Source organism: Betta splendens, chromosome 15 (genome assembly GCF_900634795.4).
Source record: "Betta splendens chromosome 15, fBetSpl5.4, whole genome shotgun sequence".
NCBI classification, from domain to species: Eukaryota; Metazoa; Chordata; class Actinopteri; order Anabantiformes; family Osphronemidae; genus Betta; species Betta splendens.
The window spans coordinates 16,296,851-16,316,850 of record NC_040895.2 but is presented as its reverse complement, the minus strand read 5'-3'; the positions used below and the strand labels follow the sequence as shown (position 1 = coordinate 16,316,850).

At 51.4% G+C, this 20,000-nt stretch overlaps 1 protein-coding gene across 3 annotated transcripts in view; it reads left to right on the top strand.

Annotated features, from left to right (window-relative positions):
• Positions 1–20,000, top strand: part of kcnq5a (potassium voltage-gated channel, KQT-like subfamily, member 5a) — a 47,223-nt gene that overhangs the window by 7,905 nt on the left and 19,318 nt on the right. The gene's annotated exons all lie outside the window — the stretch shown is intronic.

Below are 20,000 nucleotides of genomic sequence, written 5' to 3'. Positions count from 1 at the left end.
TGTTTGCGTATGCATAATTACTGTAAATTTGTGTGACTCTGCACAAAACAAAGTTTACCCCCTCGTGCGGGCGTTGCCCTTAGCAACCAGAGCTTGTACAAGGGGGGACTGAGCCAAGAGGAGAGAGAATGTTCCTGTGAATCCATGTGTGTGTGAAGCGCTCACAGCCCTGCAGTGTGTGTGTGTGTGCGTGCGTGCGTGCGCACGTTTGTGTGTGTGTGTGCGCGTGTATGCATGTGTGTGTGTGTGCGTGCGTGTGTGCGTGTGTGTGTGTGTGCGCGCGTCCGTGTGCGTGCGTGTGCGTGCGTGTGTGTGTGTGTGCATGTGTGTGTTTGTATGTGTGTGCGTGCGTGCGTGCGTGCGAGTGTGTGTGCGTGCACGTGCGTGCGCGCTGTGTAGGATTTGGGCCCAGTCCATTGACGGGACTGAGCCTAATGCAGGCTGAGTCTCTGTTTTGTCTAGCTAAGCCTTCTCCCATGCCTGCAGCCAGCGCAGCCACCAGCCTGACACCAGCAGACAGCTGTTTGGAGAAGATCACGCCCTGCGTGTAAATGGAGAGCGACCAGACGAGTCGCAGGAACGGAGACCTGGAGCTGCTGCAGCTTTGTCCACTACACCTGACTGTGCTCTGACATCAACGGGAGAGACAACATAAACGCTCCTGTTCCTGGGCATCAGGAGAATCTGAAAACCTGTGAACAACAAACCTCGCTCGCCCGCCGGCCTGTGGGGGAGAGAGAGTGCGAGGGGGAGTGTGGGAGCAGTGCTGCTCCTAATCCCGTGTTGTACAGTTGCTAAATGTCAACTCCATCTAATTCCACACGCGGTAGTTTGTAACCAAGCGAAGGCTAAAGATGACGCTCGGCTCAGACCCACGTTCCTCCTCCTTCTGATCTCATCTAAGTCCTGCAAGCCCGACTCCTCCAGCCCCGATCATTCCCAGCACAATAACAGCACCGGGTTCACAAACCTAATGGGTTTTTGAATGCACTTGCCATTTTATGGTCCATTAGACGCTCAGCCCTCCTTTTGCAGCCGGCCTAACCTCCGTGTTCTCCATCTGCGCAGGTTAGCAGCAAATGCCACCATTACAAAGATCTCCAGCAATTACACAGCGTTTGCCTGTGCAGGTGTTCCACTTACGTCCTGCGACGGCCCCGAACGCGTCCGTGGAGCTGCGTGTTTGAACACAGACGACTCAAACATCACATTCATTCATGTGTTCATCTGCGTTTCTCTCTGCGCGGCCACAGACGGGACGGCAGCTTTCACTGGTGTGTGAGTGCAGGTGCAGACGCTGACATTGTCGCAGTGGCGTTTTACGTGCACTCGGAGTGTGTGGAACAGAGACGCTGCGTGTTTCAGGGGAGAACGCGTGGTTTTCACGTGAGACCAGGAAGCAGGAGACACGAGACGCCAGCTGAAGAACGGAAAGCGCCCCAGAAACAGTGGAGGCCACTGGCGCCGCCGCTAACACCAGCAAACAACAGGAGGCGGCGTTTGTGTTGCTTCACGCTCCATCATCAGGCCTCTCCTCAGCCGAGGGCTCGTCCTGCACACGTTCCATGGGGCCTCGAGGCTTCAGAGCCGCCCGGAGCTCAGACAGCGTGACGATGAGGACGAGGACGAAGACGAGCATCAGCATCAGCGCTGCTTTGAGAGGAGCCTTAAACGTAACCACACAACATGAGCACAGACCCCCGTTCACCATGAGCTCATCTTTACATCCTCGACCACAATAGGTTTTCCATATTTGCAGAAACACACACACACACACACACGCACCAAAGCATGTTTAGCTTCTGCGCCATGACAGCCACATGACAAACATCTTCTCCTCCGCTGCCTTCTGACCTTGTTAAGGAAAGAAAGCTGTGGGGGAGGAGGGGGGGGGGGGGGGGGGGTTCAGAGAGGCCGGCCGATGAGTTACAGCCAGCGCTCCTGTGGTAAACGGCGCGTTGAGGGGCGGCTCGGCCTCTAAGCACCGCACCGCAGCCAGGAGAGGCCCGCTGGGTCTGGACGGGCCGGGTCAGCGCTGCTGGACTTTAATCCTGCTCGCTGTTCCGTTCAATGGGCACCTCAGGTTGGAGGGCATCACTTAGCAAGAAGCTCCAGATAATCCTCTGTGTCGGACTTTCCTGCAGAACCTGGTCCCATAATAAGCAAAGGTCTTTTCTGAACCTGGCCCAGTCTCGACCCGTAAACTGTAACAGAACCGACAGCGGCGCGCTGAAGAGGAACGCTGCGTCTCTGATCACAGCCTCCATCAAACCCCACAATTAGGCTGCACTTCAAAGACCTGATGAAGACGTCTGCAGCGTGATTGGAGCCGCCCTCCAATCAGTCGGAGTGGCGCATCTCTGCTGCAGCACCAGAACCGGGCAGGTGTCTCTGCATCCAAAGCTGCATAATAACCTGAAGAAGTCCAGAACCGTGAATGTGTGCTCTTCAATTTGGACCAGTAGAAACAAGACGTACTAAACTGGTTTGATCATCACGTCTAGTTTGGAAATAATCAAATCCAGAGTTCAGAACTGGGATGTTCTGGTCGGGATGTGGGATAAATTCCTGGTCCAATTTTCCAACCAAAATGATTTTAAACTCGCACAGAGTGGAAACCAAACTGTCCAAGCTGTGAACCGCAGTCAGTGTTGTTTCAGTTGCCCAAACAAAGCGGAGCGTTTTTCAGCGTGGATTTGATGAAGAAAAACAAAGTTTATGGGAATATGGGGAATATGTCACATACTCTGGCTTCTAATGGAGAAACACAGTGTCGGCATAATACGCACTGACAGCTCGCAATCTGCATTTCAGAGTGGGCGCTGCTTTTATTTATGGGAACTTGTTGGAAAAATATGGAAGAAGATTGAAGTCTGAGAATAACTGTGACCACAACAGTGTCACAGATGTTCCCCCCGTGACAGGCTGCCGACAAGCTGTGTGTGTGTGTGTGTGTGTGTGTGTGTGTGAGAGCGTGTGCGTGTGTGTGTGTGTGCGTGTGTGTGTGCGTGTGTGTGTGCGTGTGCGTGTGCGTGTGCGTGTGCGTGTGCGTGTGTGTGTGTGCGTGTGTGTGTGCGTGAGCATGTGTGTATGTCATGGTGGGAGTCTCTCCACTTGCGTGTCCGACTCCTCAGCGTCCTCTCATCCGAAACAGCAGACGCTGAAATCACGCCGATGACAAAAGCATTGGGATGTTTTTGTAGAAATGTTCTTCCGTTGCTTCTTGAAGTAATTGCTGAAAACGACGGCCAACAAGACGTCCTTTCAACTCGCGTCTCCGGCAGCGTCTGTGTGTGATGGAGTCAGTTGGTGCATGTGAAGCGGTGACGGCTTTTCTAATATGAATCACTTTTATTATTCCTAATTAAGAAACGCGTTGATGAGATAAACCTGCCTTTGTCAGTGATGCAGCTGCTCCTCAATGTCTCTGTAGTTGGAAGTAAATGAGTGGAGATCAAAACCTTCTCACCCACAGTCAGGAACCGTCCTGAGCTTCGTTCTAACAGTCCAACATCAGCTGTTCGGTGCCGTCCGGTTGGAGATGACGCAGCCGGCGTCCGTCGGTCGAACCCACATCCACACGGGTCGCTGTGTTGCCATGGCGACAGCCATCCATTGGTAAACACTCAGCGCTCCGTTGTGTGGACTTTAAGGTATTTTACATGTTCAGAAATGTTCAGTGTGTCCCTCCTCGGTCACCGTTTCCTCTGGTGTGTTACAGCAGCGGGATGCATGAAGTGAAGGTGTAGGTTCAGTGATTCAAAGCTTGGAACGTGTCGAGGGCTCAGTTTCAGATCCAGCTTCCAGTCCTGCCGTCAGCGGCTGCTGACGCTCCGTTGTTCGACTCTTCCCCTCTCTCTCATGCCTGGTGCGTTTGCTCAATAACCGATGAGGGCGACTGCCAGTTTGTAGCTGCCAAGTCAATAAAAGCAATTACATATGAAATCACTTCAGGGAGCACATGATTTCTTACTGGAAATCTGCTGATCTGAGCCCCAGCTGCGAAGCCCGACCACAGGCTGTGAGCGCTTTGAGTGATGGGAGGAAACAGTGGCCGGACCAACGCAGTTCTGAGGCGATGTTCAGGCTGATGTGATGCGCGTCAAGGACGTTTTGCTGTTTGCTCAATACTTTTTTGGTTTTGTTCCAAGGAGAATCATTTGATAACTTGTTGCCGGTTCACGTCTCAGAGCTGAACTCTGCACGAACTCTGCTGCAAACTGATTCAGCAAATCTGAGCTTTGTGGCCATTGTTGTAAGAAAACTTGTTAAAAGTACCGACTTCTAGATCAATGATGAGTCTTCTCCAAGATTGGCAATAAAATTCATAATAAACATTATAAAACCACTGTTGTGCTTTCAGACAAACTTGTTATAATATCATATGAAACCAAAAACCAAATATGTTTAAATGTGAGAGAAATGAGAGAAACTAATAACTGCTGAGCGTCTTTTAACGCGTACTGTAGATTTTATTTACATGTTGTGCGTCTCCATCGACTGAGTGACAGTAAAAAGCGCCCACAGAGACGCCCACGGACGCTGAGCTCACGGCTCTGATCGCGCTCGCGTCGGTGACACTCGCCACAGTTCAGCTGATAAATCCCTGAAATATTGGAAAGTCGATTTGAGAGTGAATGAATGTCTCTGTGGGCGTCTCTGAGCTGACGTGCTGTAAATGAGGCCTCCTGTCAATCAAACCACTGCTGAGGCGTTAGAGGTGTTTGTGCAGGGGCTCATTTGTTCTTTCCTTCACTGTAAACATCACACATTTAACGTGCGTTTGCTGGGTTTGTGGCGTGAGATCCTGTGTTTTTGGAGCCGACGGTTGTTGCACTGACCTTCTGTCAGCGAGGTCCCAAGCTGCTCGCTGGATTCATAACTCCACTAATCCGTCAGACGCCTTGATCTCTGCTCCCGTTGATATCGAACCCAGAGGCCGAGGCGCACGCCGTGTATTTATGTTTATCTGGGAATAAAGATATTTTCGCCCCTTTTCCTCCGTGAAGTCAACAGAATTGCTTTGTGAAAGTCGTGAAAGCCTGCTTTTTTATTTGATAAGCTTGTTGCTGCTGCAAAGTCAAAGTCACTCAAATCCTACATTAGATTCCATCTATTCACTCAGACTGGGATTACGGTTCTCGTTGCTTTCCTGCAGTTTTTACCCCTGGAGAAAGCGTTTACCCGACACAGAAGCTTTATTTCATTTAGTTTGACAAATCTCTCGCCTCAGAGTAAGAACAGATTTCTATAAGGTCAGGCAAAATAATTAAAAACTAAAAATAAGCCCTTCTATAAATATTCAGCCTCTAAACAACTTAAATGAATCATCTTCTGAAGAAGCCACATAATTAGTTCACAGAATGTTAATTTAAATGTTGCCCCAGACGACTGTGAAGCTTCTACGGCACCTGCTTCTAAACGGGTCAGAGCGCAGTGAGTGGATCCTTAAAGTCCAGTTTCTCCCCAGAACCTCTCACATTTAGCAGCTCACAAACACTGGGGTTCGTCTGCGACTTGAGTCAGATCAGAGACGGAAACGCTGCTGACGTCTGTTGCTCTCACCTCCCAAATACGATAAATAATTACTTTAAGCACGTTTGAGCTTCACAATCGTTTCAATTTAGAAAACAATCATGAGGGAGATGATGGATTCCTGGTGCGACTTTTGTCTTTGGCTCGTTTTATAGAACGCTGTCGTATTTATTTCCTGGTGATTCACTGGAGCAACTATTCCACTTTTCATATAGTTTATAATAACAATCATTTTGATGATCATGTACAGACTCTTTAAAGGTTGAGATTAACTGAGAAATTAAGTGTCCTCCTCTCTCTGTTGTGTTTTCCTGTATCTGGTTGAGTTGACGTTCACGTTAGCTTTACTCTGCTTCATGTTGAAGCTGACGGGGACCTTGTGTCCATCGGCTCTGCACAGACCCATGCAGGGCGGTGCCGCTGGGCCCAGCAGGCTGCAGCCAGGGGTCCGTTGCTGCAGCCAGGGTTCTGTTCCTGGGGGGAGCAGGGGTCTGTTCCTGGGGGGAGCAGGGGTTTGTTCCTGGGGGGAGCAGGGGTCTGTTCCTGGGGGGAGCAGGGGTCTGTTCCTGGGGGGAGCAGGGGTCTGTTCCTGGGGGGAGCAGGCTGCAGCCGCGCTGTCGGTTTGTTGTCGCTCGCCTCTGTTTGTGAGTCTGCATCAGAGACGCATCATCCGCTCACAGAGCCGGTGGCGTGGACATTTAAGGGCCCGCGTCTCTTTTATCTGCGCCGGTCATTTATTGTCCTGTTGCAGTTTATCAGGCTGACATTAAGGCTGACCAGCACTGGCTGTGCTTTTACAAATGTCACCGCAGCCTGCGCTTCGTCAGAGCGACGCGTGCTCCACTCGTCCTCTTCTCACGGTGGAGAAATGAAGCCCGGGACCAGGTTTCACACCGGACCCGCCACAGCTTCCACAGCTTCCAGCGTTAGCGCTGACATTTGGCTGAGCTGCTGGAGGAAGTGGAGAGCTGATTCCTGGTGACATTTCAAAACGTCCGCCTCCATATTGACTGACGGCCTCCAGTCGCATGCGTGTGTCGGCTGCGTTCCTGGACGGTGGCTCCTGCACCACAGGAGCTGCTTTCTGCCAGAGAGCGGCTCCGCCTGTGAGCAGCGTTGGGCCCAATGATACGGAGCCGTCCTCCATCCACGAGGACCCGGCCGTCGCTCTCACTGACTCTCTTTGATGCCGCCGTCACCACGGAGCGACAGCTGAGTCCAGAAATAGTTGTCGGCTCCGCGGGTTTCCTTCCACCAGCTCCTTTCGCTGGCGCTGTAGGAAGTTGCCGGGTCGAGATCGATGCACGTCCGGCTGAGCGAGCGCGCGTGGACTCTCATGCAGCAGGAGCCGCACCTGTAAACATCATTAGACCCGCAGTCGTAGCAGTGAGAAGCCACAACACCAGCTTTCATCTGCTGAAAATACATTTCATTTACTTTCTGAAAAGTGTGTGTGTGTGTGTGTGTGTGTGTGTGTGTGTGTGTGTGTGTGTGTGTGTGTGTGTGTGTGTGTGTGTGCTGTAGCTTATGCACCTTGTTACCTTTACTCTATTTTTCGTCCTCACGCTTTATTAAAGTTTTCATTTTAGACTTTTTTTCTCATCTCTTCTGGAGTTGAATCTTAAATTACACAAAAATTGCATTTACTTTTTCTACTTCAAATAAATCCTATAAATAGTTTTGCTCGTGAATAATTGTACATCTTTCTTGATGCTTGATGCAGCATCTGTGTTAATTTTGTAAATCATTTTTCCAGCAGCGCCGATGTTCCGTAATCCCTCTTACTTTGGCGGGCCTGTGAACTTCCTGTCCCTCATCATAATTGCCTACAGCTGGCAGCGTCTGTGCCAGCGCTTGTTGCATGGACCGACACAGTGCAACAGGAATGTCAGTGCACATCTGACAAAGAGGATGGTAGCGTTACACAAGTCAGGAATGTCCCTTGGAGCCATTTCTAAACAACGGCACATTCCAGGATTCTCACATCTAACGCTGTGTAAATACAAATTAGTGGGATGTGAAGCCTCTGGAAGAGGACCCAAGCCGTCGACCACCAGGAAATTGGTTCTGGTGAGAAGGAACGGCTTGGAAGCCACGGAGGAACAGACCAGTGAAGAGCTGGGAGCTGCTAAAACACCAGTGCTGCAGGTAATTAGGGTTTGATCAGCGTGAAGCTCCACAGCGAACACCTGCGCTCTCGGCGGACGGCGGTTTCACGCTCAGATGAGACACTGTGGCTTCTTTGGCCACAGGCAGCGGGTTGTGGCTGCAGCGGGGAGTGTGGTGTCGTTAGAGACACGGTCGCGCAGTCACAGTCGGAACCGGACGTGGAGAAGGTTTTGACTTTCAGTCCACATCAGATGGTTTGGTTTCAGAGACAGGTGCCTTTTTCCTCTTATTCGTCCAACAAACGTTTTTATTCAAAGCTCAATTCAGACTATTCAAAGTGAGCGCATAGAACGAACCAGCGGGAGCTGTTGTCACCGGCAGCAGCTTATTGTCAGAGCCTGAAAAGCTCTGCAAGCGGCCAGAAGCTCTTCTTTCATGAAACCCTGGGCTGTGACCAGGCTTCAGACCAAGGTCGCCTCACGCTTTTATTTCTGGGCCCAACACAAAGCGTGGTGGAAATCTGTTCTTAAGGTATTTTGGTCTTTGTACTGGATCTAAATCTTGCAGCTTTGGGGTCCTTCTTCAGGTCATATCACAAGAATAATGTTTGGAGTGAGGCGGCAGCTGGTCACTCTCACCACCAGGCCTCTCATATCGCTCCTGTTTCCATCTGCGTAACATCAACAATGCTCCAGATCCGATTGCTTTGTTCAAGGAGTCTGGAAATGTTTCCACAAAACGATACGTAGACGTGTTTTCTGTTCAAGGATTGAGTTTCTTGGTTTTAACACACAAAGTCAAAGAGATCGAGCAGACAGAGACTTGAATAGAGGAGAGAGGTCAGTGACACAGTTGGTTTAAAGGCCAAAGATGTCAAACTTCAGCCGTGACCTTTGAACTTTGTCGTACAGTCGCATTTCAGTCAACGTGTTCATACATGTGTTATTATGAGTTTTTTATTTTAGTTCTTTTCAGTTTCAGTCAGTTTACGTTCATAAAATTCTCACCAGCTCCAACAACAAAATGATGATCTTGTAAAAACAGTGGGAACTTTCAGGTTAAGTTTGCTGGTCGTCAGCCCACATGCTCCTACGTGTAACTGGGTCACACCGAGCCCTGACTGACTGGACAGCAGACTATTAATACAGGCAGGCGGAGGAGGGGAGCGCTGCTGCCGACGGGGGCTGTGGAGATGAGCATCAGCCCCACGCGTAGAACCTGTGCCTCCGACGTCCTGTCAGTCACCAGGACAAATATGGACTCAGTGGACAAATGCTCATTTGTGCTTCGCCGGCTGCTGTTGGAAACGGTCGAGTTCGTTCACACGCTCCAGTTTTAAGTACCTGCCAGTGAAATGTGACGGAGCAGAACCTGCAGTGATGATGTGAGGAACAGCGTGCGGCCGCACTGCACGTGGAGCGTAATGAGCGTGTGTCGCTGACTTCCTGTTACCGAGGGCTGTGTTGTTGTGCAGGGACACCAGGGGGCTGTCCTTTCATCTACATTGTTTGTGTTGATGAATTTTCTAATTAACATGTTAATGAATGAGTGTGAGACTCTGAGACGTAGCGGAGCCAGACGGCAGCGGGAGGGAAGCGCCGCTTAATGAATTTCTCATACTTACAGTCTTTAATATGTCTGTGAGCACACGCTGTGTGTGTGTGTGTGTGTGTGTGTGTGTGTGTGTGTGTGTGTTTATCTTATTGCAGGTTAGCTGTGGGTTTCCTGGAGGAGAATGAGCGGCTCCGTCTGACCTTTCAGAATAAAAGCATGTTTTGAGTGAAACCGCTGCTGTTGTGAACCTGTGTGTTGTATCTCTCGTGGTGCGTGTCCGTGTGTTTACGTGTCGGTTTCCCTGCAGCTCGCTGTCGTTTCAGTTTGCGTGCATGCGTGTGTGTGCGTCGCCGGCTGACGCTTCCAGCAGCTGTTGCCTCGAGTCCCTCACCGTGAGTCAGCCGGTGGAGCTGTTCAAAGGCGATGGAGCTGCCAAGTCGCAGGCGGGAAACGACAGATCTGCTTCTACTTTGCTCTGAAGTCTTGAGCTTAATCAAATCAACAGTATTCATTTTTTAATGCTGTAAGAAATAAACAAGTGAACTTTCAAGTGGAGTGAATTACAGAACACAGAATGATGACAGTAGCTGGTGGTTATATGGTGGATGCTAGCGGTGGACGCTAGCGGTGGATGCTAGCAGGGAATCAGTGATTTACATGGTGCTGTATCAATCTTAACGCTAAAGCACCTGAGCTGTGATCATCTGCTGATGAGGATTTACTGATGCTGAAGGTGTGACTGAGACGCCTCCACTCCCACTCTGCAGCCGGTGCAGGAACGCACCATCGCACCTCTGCAGATTAGTGTGAAACTGTCTGCATGATCCGCGTCGCTCCTGCCTCCGGGGACCTGCTCATCCTCCGCTGTGGAGCGCACGCGGAGGCTTCTCCTGGCGTGGAAGCACCGTTTCCAGTATCTGTCTGAGTGAACACGCGATATTTACTGCCCCATTAAATGAGTCACACTTTCATTTGGTTCTGTGACTCATATTGCTGCATTGACGAAAAGTCCAAACGCCGGATTTGGAGTAGCCTCCAAGGCCATAACAATAAATTAGCTCGTATCTAATATCCTGTCCTCCCAGTGCAGAGAATGAACTCATGATGGAGCCGCTTCTACCCGTTCAGTGCATGTAAATAACTGCCGGCAGCAGCGTTTGGTGACTTCCTCCCCTCGCTCGCCCCTCGCTCGCCCCTCGCTTCCTTCACTACTGGCATTACGGGTCATCGAGGCCAGTCTGTAGAAACTGTCCAAACAAGGGGCCGGTTGTTGACGAGACAGAGCTTTTACATCGGGAGCCTTCGCTTTGCTGATGTTGAGTTTGTGATTCACTGAAAATAGAGCTGGGTAAAACCCCGGGTACAGGTTGTTTGGACACTGAGTTTCCTCAGAGCGGTTCAGGTGTTTTCCCAGATGCCACAGGCAGGCGCTGAATTCTGGCCTTCCTGTTTGTATTGGGGTTGTTGTTCTCATCCTAGGACGCAGCAACAGGCCCGTGCTGTAGCTGTGACCCTAAGGTTAATGGACGTGTGACTGACAGTACAGTAGCGCGTACAGTCATTACGGAAGAGGAGGTAAAACACGCTGCACAGCTGAGTCAGGACGCGGAGACGTGAATGAATCAGCCTCGCGCCCAAACAAGCGCTGAGCGGAGGCTCACATCCAGCTGTTTAACTGAACACTGATCTACGGCTGTGAGCCCCAGCGCCTCGTGCCCTTCTGCCCCTTTTTATTTCCCCATGGCAACCATTAGCTGAGACTTATGATGTTTACTTCACACCGCAAGTGCTTCACTGTGTGCTAACAAGTGTTTGGACGCGACTGCAAACAAGCCTCGTGGCTTTTCTGAGGGTGCGTCCGTGTTTAGGCGAGGTGTTTATGCAGCCGGTGTCAGCACGGCCTCACCTGCCTCGCCGGCGGCAGGAAGCAAAGCTAGAGAGGGGGTCTGCGTGCGCTGACCTGGCAACCCCAGTCCCTCCTGGTGCCACGTTGGCCTTTCCATCCATCACGCTGGTGACCCCTGTCTGCCGCTACCCCGAGCGGGGCCTCTCCTGGAGGGGAGCCGGGGGCTGGGAGCTCCCTGGACGTCGGCGCGTTCCTGCCGCTGATGATGATGAGGATGATGATGATGATGATGGCTGCGCTATAAGCGCCGGGAACGCGGGAATCCGTTCCAGATGCTGAAAGGGAGAACCAGCGAAAACACACGCAGCTGAATGTGCCTCCACTGCCGTGTGGGCCCTGGGGATGAGCTCCGAGAGGTCAAAGGTCAAAGGCCACGCAAGATCATTTACCGTTACTCAGACCGAGCTTCTGCACAAACCCCCCCCCTCGTTACTGTTTGGCCCCTGAGGACGATAACCCAGGAGCAGCTTTACCCTCCAAGCAGGTGGTGGTGACATATTTACTGCAGGGTTTCAAATATAGCTTTATGCTGCATCAAGGTACTGTGTGTGTGTGTGTGTGTGTGTGTGTGTAGCCGCCGCCTTCCCGCTGAGGAATGCGTAGCTGATTCACACCACAGCCGCAGGAGTCCGGCTGCGACCGCTTCGTCTGTGGCAGAGAGCGGTCACAGACCAGCGTCTACAAAGACGCGGCCACAGTCTGTCTGTCTTCACCAGTTTGACCAGTCTCTGCCTTAAAATGTCACCACCAAACGCAAAGACACAAACCTGACGTCGGCATGAAAACAGGAGCCGGCTGCAGAACGCTGCGTTTAAGGACCCAGGACGTTCAAGTGTTGCTTCCAGAGTCTGTGATGCTGCGTTCAGAACCGCGTGTGTTGAAGCAGACAGACTGTAAAGATTTAAAAATGCATTTCATTTAACAGCAACTGTAAAACAGCGGTCGCAGTATTTTTAGCCACTTTCTCCCCGTTGTTTGTTGTTTGTGTTTGCTGCTTGTCGTCTCCTGGCGTCTCACAGCTTTTCATCATCCAAACACATTTTACAGATTGTAAAACCCTCTGATCCAAATCTGTCATTTGTAAATTCGGGCTGTGTGTGACTCTTAACCCGCCGCTGAAAGACAATGAAATACACTTGAGCGCCGTTACGCTGCCGCAGGCTCCACTTGGCATCGCGGCGTCTGTGCGTTTGTGCGTCTTTGAAGACAAGTGTAAATTGTGTATAACCCAGACACCACAGTGTTGACCACAGCCTGTGAGGTTGTCCAGACCACAGGCAGCCTGCAGACACCACTGTGTGTGTGTGTGTGTGTGTGTGTGTGTGTGTGTGTGTGTGTGTGTGTGTGTGTGTGTGTGTGTGTGTGTGTGTGTGTGTGTGTGTGTGTGTGTGTGTGTGTTCCAGCCAGATGAAACACAGCCACAGTAGTAAGCCAGACACGAGACTCGCTAATATTCCATTACGTACTGCTCTTTTCCGCAGCCAGGCTGCAGGCTGCTCGCAGCCACATCATGCAGCCGTGATTAAACATTTACTGCGCAGATTAGTCGCCTCCAGGGAGACGGTGATTGCATTTACTTACGTTTTAGGAACTTTGCTGACATCCATTTCCAAAGGGACTACTAGAACAATTAAATGAGAGCTCATTTGCATTTGAGGAATGGAGCTGAAGTCCTGATCCAGAACAGGAGTCGGCACCAAACAGAGCAGTTTGTCCCGACTGTGGAGTGAGTGGTCCTTTAATTAGTTTAGTATGAAAAATCACAGCACCATCGGATCTGCAGTGGGAGCAAATATACACAGAGAAGCCAAATATGTCTCTCCCACTTCTCTGTCCTTCATCCTGGTCCTTATGGGAAAGCGAAGAGTGATGATAACATCTGATCACCAGAAGTTCCTCATGATTGGAAACATGAGCACAGCAGTTTCCAAAGCTGTGTCCAGCAGACAAGGTTAATGTAAGAGACATATGAGTTTGTTTAGAAGCTGCAGCTCGATTTTCTGCCGGTGTCATTAAACATAATGACGTGAGTCAGGCAGCGCTGGACCGGACCTCCCCTCACGTCGGGCCAGAAGGCGGTTCCTCAGTCGCTCACACCTGGGACCAGGTGGACTCAAACCCAGTATTAGCAGCTTGACAGGTTTATAAAGCTGTGGTGGTTGAGCCTGTGAATGAGTGGAAACCCGTTTGTCTCTGGGTTTAGAACCATATGGCCCGGTTCTGCTGGTGCTGCTCACTCATGTCCACACGGAACAGAAACGCAATATGTCATGAGAAGGATTACATAATTAGTGCATTCACTAGTTGGAACTCATGAGATTTTCCTTACACCTTCAAGTGTGTGTGTGTGTGTGTGTGTGTGTGTGTGTGTGTGTGTGTGTGTGTGTGTGTGTGTGTGTGTGTGTGTGTGGGAGAGAAGCCACTCTAATGGATGGAAAATGTCTTTACACACTCCAACACAAGATCAAACCATCCCCTTCTCACACTCACATACACAAACACACAGGGTCACTCTGCACACGTGCATGGACGCTCATCCTGCACGGAAACACAAACGCACTGACGCACTGCTTTCTCCCATTCTCTCCATCTCCATGGACACACACACACACACACACACACACACACGCCATCTTTGCTGTGTCTTGCTGCTTTTTGACTTTGGCAGGCTGAAGGAACACTGTCACGGTCCAAGTCCTGCTATTAATAACGTTGTTTCAGCCTAAGTGCCTTGTATTAAAAAATCTGTCTCTCAGTCAGAGACGCTATCGTGGAGCTGGTGTCATGGAGCATTGGCTTTCAAATTAATAAATGGGGGAAAGTGCTGGGACAGTTACTGTATGATTAGCTGATGGAAGGCCTTAATGATTTGCTGAGCTCGAAGCCTTAATGTTACGTTCAGATATTATTCTAAAGGTCAGGTTACAAAAGCACTAAATGCTCAAACAGTTGCTCTAACGTTCTACAGACTCAGAATCAGTTTGGGAACAATGGCTCTGGTCTGAATTTCCTGCCTAACCCTCAGATACGCTGTCACACTGAGGAGAAGATTTGACTTAATGGAAGAAAGTTGACGCCTGCAGTTTGAGAAATCAATCGAAAACTCTGAAGTATGAGTGTGGAGAGCTTTCATAACTCTGTTAGTCAATAGAAAGATGGCCAAATTGAATTTGGGAGGTTTTGACCTTTATTGCACAGCTTAGTGCAACACTATATGATTTATAAGGCATGAATCAGATAATGAGAGAATGGAAACGGCATCCGCCTGTGATGACGACACACCCAGGCAATCAGATCACACTCGTGTAACTGTAGCTCACGCAAATGCACATTAGAGCAGAGCGCGATCCCTCGTCGTCCCAGTGCAACGCGGCCGCACATTAGTTCCTGCCACGCGGGGCTCAGCGCTTGCACGTCCGTCCCTTCCATCGGAGGAGCAGCTGCACCCGGAATCACAGCAGGCAGCTGAGGAAGTATGCAACACACACACACACACACACACACACACACACACACACACACACACACACACACACACACTGCTGTCTTGTCAACGTGCAGCAGCTGGGCATAGCTTAGACGCGAGTGCGGAGGCACGTGTGCTCCTCCGGTGCTGCTGTGTTTGTGTTGTGGCCACCAGTATTTAAAGACGCTCGTGTGACCGTTCACTTTGGATAAAGACTCAAATGTTGAGTCATCGCTGGACTTTACGGCAAGAAATACATCATCAACATCACATGAACAGTTCAGATTAATCAACAGGACCTGAGGCTCTGCACTTTTATTTGACCGTGGCCTTCGAAAGCGCAAGCTGTCATTAAATCACATTGGCTGAAAGGCTCTGAAGTTCACCACAGTATGTACAACACAGTACAACACAACAGTACAACACACTCACTTCAGAGAGGTTCAAACTCTCATTGATGACGTTCACCATTCATTAAACTCTCACTGACCGTGTTTCTCCAACTAAGTGGTCTAAACTGCAACTTGTGAAACACAATCCTGATGAGGTCTATGGGCGTCTGCTGGCTGTTGTTGGGCACAGCTGAGTCCGAGAAAGCGATGCAACACAGAGACTGGCAACAAGGTGGACGACAACTGAAACGCACACCAAGACAGTGACCCCAGTGTAGTCGCCTCTCTGCTGCTGCTGGGAACCTGTATGTGAGGCAGACAGCAGCCGTCCTCCAGCTGACAGGAAGCTGTTTGTGAGCTGACATGACGGGGGCGGAGCCTGTGTCTGAGCGCGACCGCGACCTCGGCGTCTGAAGAAGGTTGAAGCGCACGTCAGGCCTCAAATCAACTGATTATGACCAGCTGATGAATCTCATTAGGCGAATGGAGACGCTCCTTTGGGAGCGAGTGTGAAGTTGACCACCCACACGCAGCAGACGCGGCAGACGCTGCTGCAGAAGCTGCTGCAGAAGGTGCTGCAGACGCTGCTGCAGACGCTGCTGCAGAAGCTGCTGCAGAAGCTGCTGCAGAAGCTGCTGCAGACGCTGCTGCAGACGCTGCTGCAGACGCTGCTGCAGACGCTGCTGCAGACGCTGCTGCAGACGCTGCTGCAGACGCTGCTGCAGACGCGGCAGACGCGCCTTCCTGCCGCCGCTCACCTCCAGCTGAAGCCGAGCGCTCCTCCCACCGCTCCAGCGCCAATCAGACATCAAACAGCAGCAGAGGCCCTGCACGTTCCTCCATCTGCAAACGCCCGTTCGTCCCTGTCGCTGATTATCCGTCTTATCTGGAGGCCATCAGCGCTGCTGATTAGGACATTCCCAGAATTCCATGCTCCCTCGCCGTTGGAATGTCTGCCTTTGTGCTGCTTGTTAAAGCGTTGGCGGCCCAATTTGTCATCGCGTCCTCGTTCTTTTCATCCTGCTGAAGGCCTGTGTTTCCACTCCAAACCTGATGAATGCTGGTTTCTCATGTAACCGCTGATGCCGACTTTTACCTCCCTGCGAGAGTCCGGCTACAGGAAGTGGTGGGAAACGGCCGAACTTGCCTCTCGGTGCTCGTGGAAATGATGCGGTCCACAGTGGAGTCGTGCAACCTGCCACTCAGCGCAGAGCGATGGAGCACGACGGGTCCTCAGAACCGCTCACCCCAGAACCGCAGCACCCTAATTCCCTCCAATTACCCATGATTCCTCACCAGCCGGCCGCTTCCTCCCTTCACTGTACAGGAGCCGATCAGACTCACGCAAAGGGAACAACCAGCTGCTGAAGCTGCTAAAGACTGTTTAGCTGCTAATGATTGTCCTGTCTCATATTAGTATCTCATTATTCTCTGTGGTTCTCAAACCAAACCAGTGTTTCAGCAGTTTTCCTCGTCTGGAGCACAGTAATTGGGACCTAATTCTCCTCTAACTTCATTAGTGGGAAATTAGAGGAAAACATTGTCGCTGACGTCACGCGCTGATGAGCAAAGCACAGCGACGAGAGCCGGGTCTTAAATCACACGTAAGTGACGCCTGACATTGATTTTACTGCGGCCGGCGTCCATTGGACCTTTTCACCAGCTACTCGTACCGATCCCCTCGTCTGTCGAACGAAGCGTCTCCTGGGCTACACAGGAAGCAGCCATGCGGCCTAACAAGCTGCCTCCACCCTCCACCGCCTCCGTCCGCCAACAGAACCAGAGCCGCTGACGTTGGACTGTCTGGTCTTTAATGCAGAGCAGGTGGAGCAGTCGCACCTGTCCATACGTCCTAGTGCGGACGCCCACGCTGCAGACGACGCCCGCGCAGACGACGCCCACGCTGCAGACGACGCCCGCGCAGACGACGCCCACGCTGCTGACGACGCCCGCGCAGACGACGCCCACGCTGCTGACGACGCCCACGCAGACGATGCCCACGCATACGACGCCCACGCTGCTGACGACGCCCACGCAGACGACGCCCACGCTGCTGACGGAGCCATGCTGCATTTGCCTTTGTTGGAGCGAGTTGACTGGAGGAGCAGGATCCAAGCAGGAGCGCTGATAATAATAGTGGGGAGACTTTGACTGAGGAGCGAAGCGAATGCTCCATGAGGTCATAATTGTCTGCACATTTTCACATAGAGAGGAATTTAGCACAGGACGGAGCAGCGTTGTGTTGAATGAAGTCCACAGACATTACAAGTCGAACCCGAGCGGCTCGCACCGTTTTGCGTCGCCGCGTGTCGCTGGAGCGCTGTATGAGAAGAACCCACACGTCAAACCCCAACGCGTGATGGAGCACTGGCTTCTGCTGCTCCGTCAGCGCTCCGGTCCCGGCCCGCGGGTCAAGCTGCAGCAGACGGGTCGCCCGTCAATCACAGGCCCACAAATACCACACGGCAGCGAGAGCGCGCTCTCACGCCCCCGGGGACAGATGAAACCACATATTCCCAAGTGAAACGTTACCCAGGTGTCAGAAGCCGAACTGGGAAATGCTGCAATGCTTTGACTGAACAGGTTTGAGAGAATTCCCAGTTTGCCAAATTACAGGCGAAAAGCAAAAATCGATTCCCGACGAGTCGTGTTTTGCTCTCGGCTCAGCGGAGTTCATTTAAGCTGCGCAGGCAGTGTGTTCGTTCAGTCTGAGCCTTTTTGGGCCTGAGTAATGAGCCTTCACGCGCGCGCGGTTAGCTACTAGCTGCTAGCTGCTAGCTAAGTGGCATTAACCAAGGCTGCCCACTGAGCCGCGTGCACGGAGGACGTAGAAGGTGCAGGCTCCTCTGGCATCAAATGCACCGTGCTGCTGGCTGAGCTGAGTGGAAAACGGCCCAAACCACAGAAGAAGAACGACGGCTGTCTGCCAAATGTGAGTGTCTGCGTGGGTTCGTGCCTGTGTAATAAATGAAAGGTGTTTAATATGAAGTTCAGGAAGACACAGAAGCTGAAGCTTTCCCTCTGTCAGTAAAATGATCCGGACCCAGCAGAACCGGCCCAGCAGACCCGGACCCAGCAGAACCGGACCCGGACCCAGCAGAACTGGACCCGGACCCAGCAGAACCGGCCCAGCAGCACCCTGGCTGTCACCTTTTAGGGCTTTTATTGTGTTTCTCTCTCCTCTTTCCTCGCGTCACGCGTCCGTCTCACATAAACACGCACCATCTGACTCTTCTCCCGCCGTCACTCATCCTCTCGGAAAACTGGCTTCGCTCCAGCGTTCGCTGCGTCTCCGTCTCCAGGCTCGATGCGGCTCCTTCCCTTCACGCCGTCACCCTTGTGTTTCCAGCAGATGGAACGCACGCGTGTGGACGCGGCTTCGCGCCGGTCACACATTAAAGCTCATCTCGTCTGTTCAGGACGTCCATGGACGCTGGTTATTAGAGGCCCAGCGCGTGACAGAGCCAGAACCGGCCCGAGCAGCGCTGTGTCCTTGGCTCGGTTCTGTTTGGTCAAGTAGTTGCTTGGAAATAAAAGCATATGTTTTATCGCTGCCATCATCAGGTAAGACGCTGCACTCCACTTCATAAACAGAGGGATTAACTAATAGGCTGCTGGCCGGGCTCCGTCCTCTGGCTTCATCTTCTTGCATCATCCCAGTTTGAGACGCGGAGACGTCTCTTTGGTTTTCCATCGGGAAGAAGACTTGTTTCATCCAGGAGACGCTGCTGCCGCAGGAACCAAAGCTGGGCCCGGGAGCTGATAGCGACCGGAGCGCGTGGAAAGTCCCAGCTCATCACGCGCCTCCTCTCCGTGAACACAGGGGCACCTCCAGACAGTCTCCTGTCGTCTGCGTCTGCGTCTGCAGACGCCTCTGTCTGCGTCTGCATCCATCTGCGTCTGCAGACGCCTCCGTCTGCGTCTGCATCCATCTGCGTCTGCGGACGCCTCCAAAAAGTCTCCTGTCTGCAGACGTCTGCGTCCATCTGCGTCTGCGGACGCCTCCGTCTGCGTCTGCGTCCATCTGCGTCTGCGGACGCCTCCATGCGCTGCCGCTGCGCTGACGAACGCACGTCATTCACATTCAGACACGTTTTTACTGCTGACGACTTAAATCTTGTGGCTTTTATTGTCCACATTAAACAGCAACGTCGCATCTTTTCGTCCGCCTTGTGATCATTTATTAGCTTTATTTATTGCTCAGACTCGCATAAACACGACTCCGAACATCTCATTGGCCCCGTGTTGTGTCTGTGGCTGCTTTTACATATTTCTTTCATTTCTTTTTCTCTCTTGCTGCTCATTCATTATCCTCCGCTGACAGTGTGAGCTGACTCATTTGTGCGGCTTGAATGAAAGGCCCAGTGATTTGTCCACGAGATGAATGTGTTTTTGTTTTCCTGTTTCACATCTTTCTACATGACAGTAAACAGTTAAAGGGACAGTCACTCATCCGTGTGGAGATTAAACAGTGAAGGGACACAAATAAAGACACGCTGTTGGTTCAAGTTCTGTAAATAACATTATTGCGTTTCTTTTCCGTTTGTACTAATGTCTGCTGAGCGTCAGCATCAATGTACACAATATAACTTCACAGTAAAATGAAGGCTGAATCAGGTGAGAACCTGTAAACCTCCGATTCCTTTGCCTTCCACACGAACCACAATGAGGGAAACAGAAGTCTTCTATTATGTGTTTCAGTCAAGGTCGGGAACTGGAGTGAACAGAGAGACAAACAGACACAAGAGGAGTTATTGTTTCAACCTGTGGCCTTGAGGGAGAAGCCGCAGACGTGAATTATTTTTTACGAGAAGAATCCTGAAAGTTGTGTTGTGCAACACTTTTAAACGTCTGGTTTAACCCGGATCATGAGCATCACCGTGGATATTTTTAGCAGCGTGTGTGTGTTCTGTGTGATTCGTCTTCAACAATCGGCCGTAAATTGTGATGATGCCGCAGCTTTTATCTCCATGTGTGGAGGTGGTTTCTGGAGCAGCGTGTGGTGGGGGTTGTAGCTGTCGGTGCTTCCTGCTGCCAG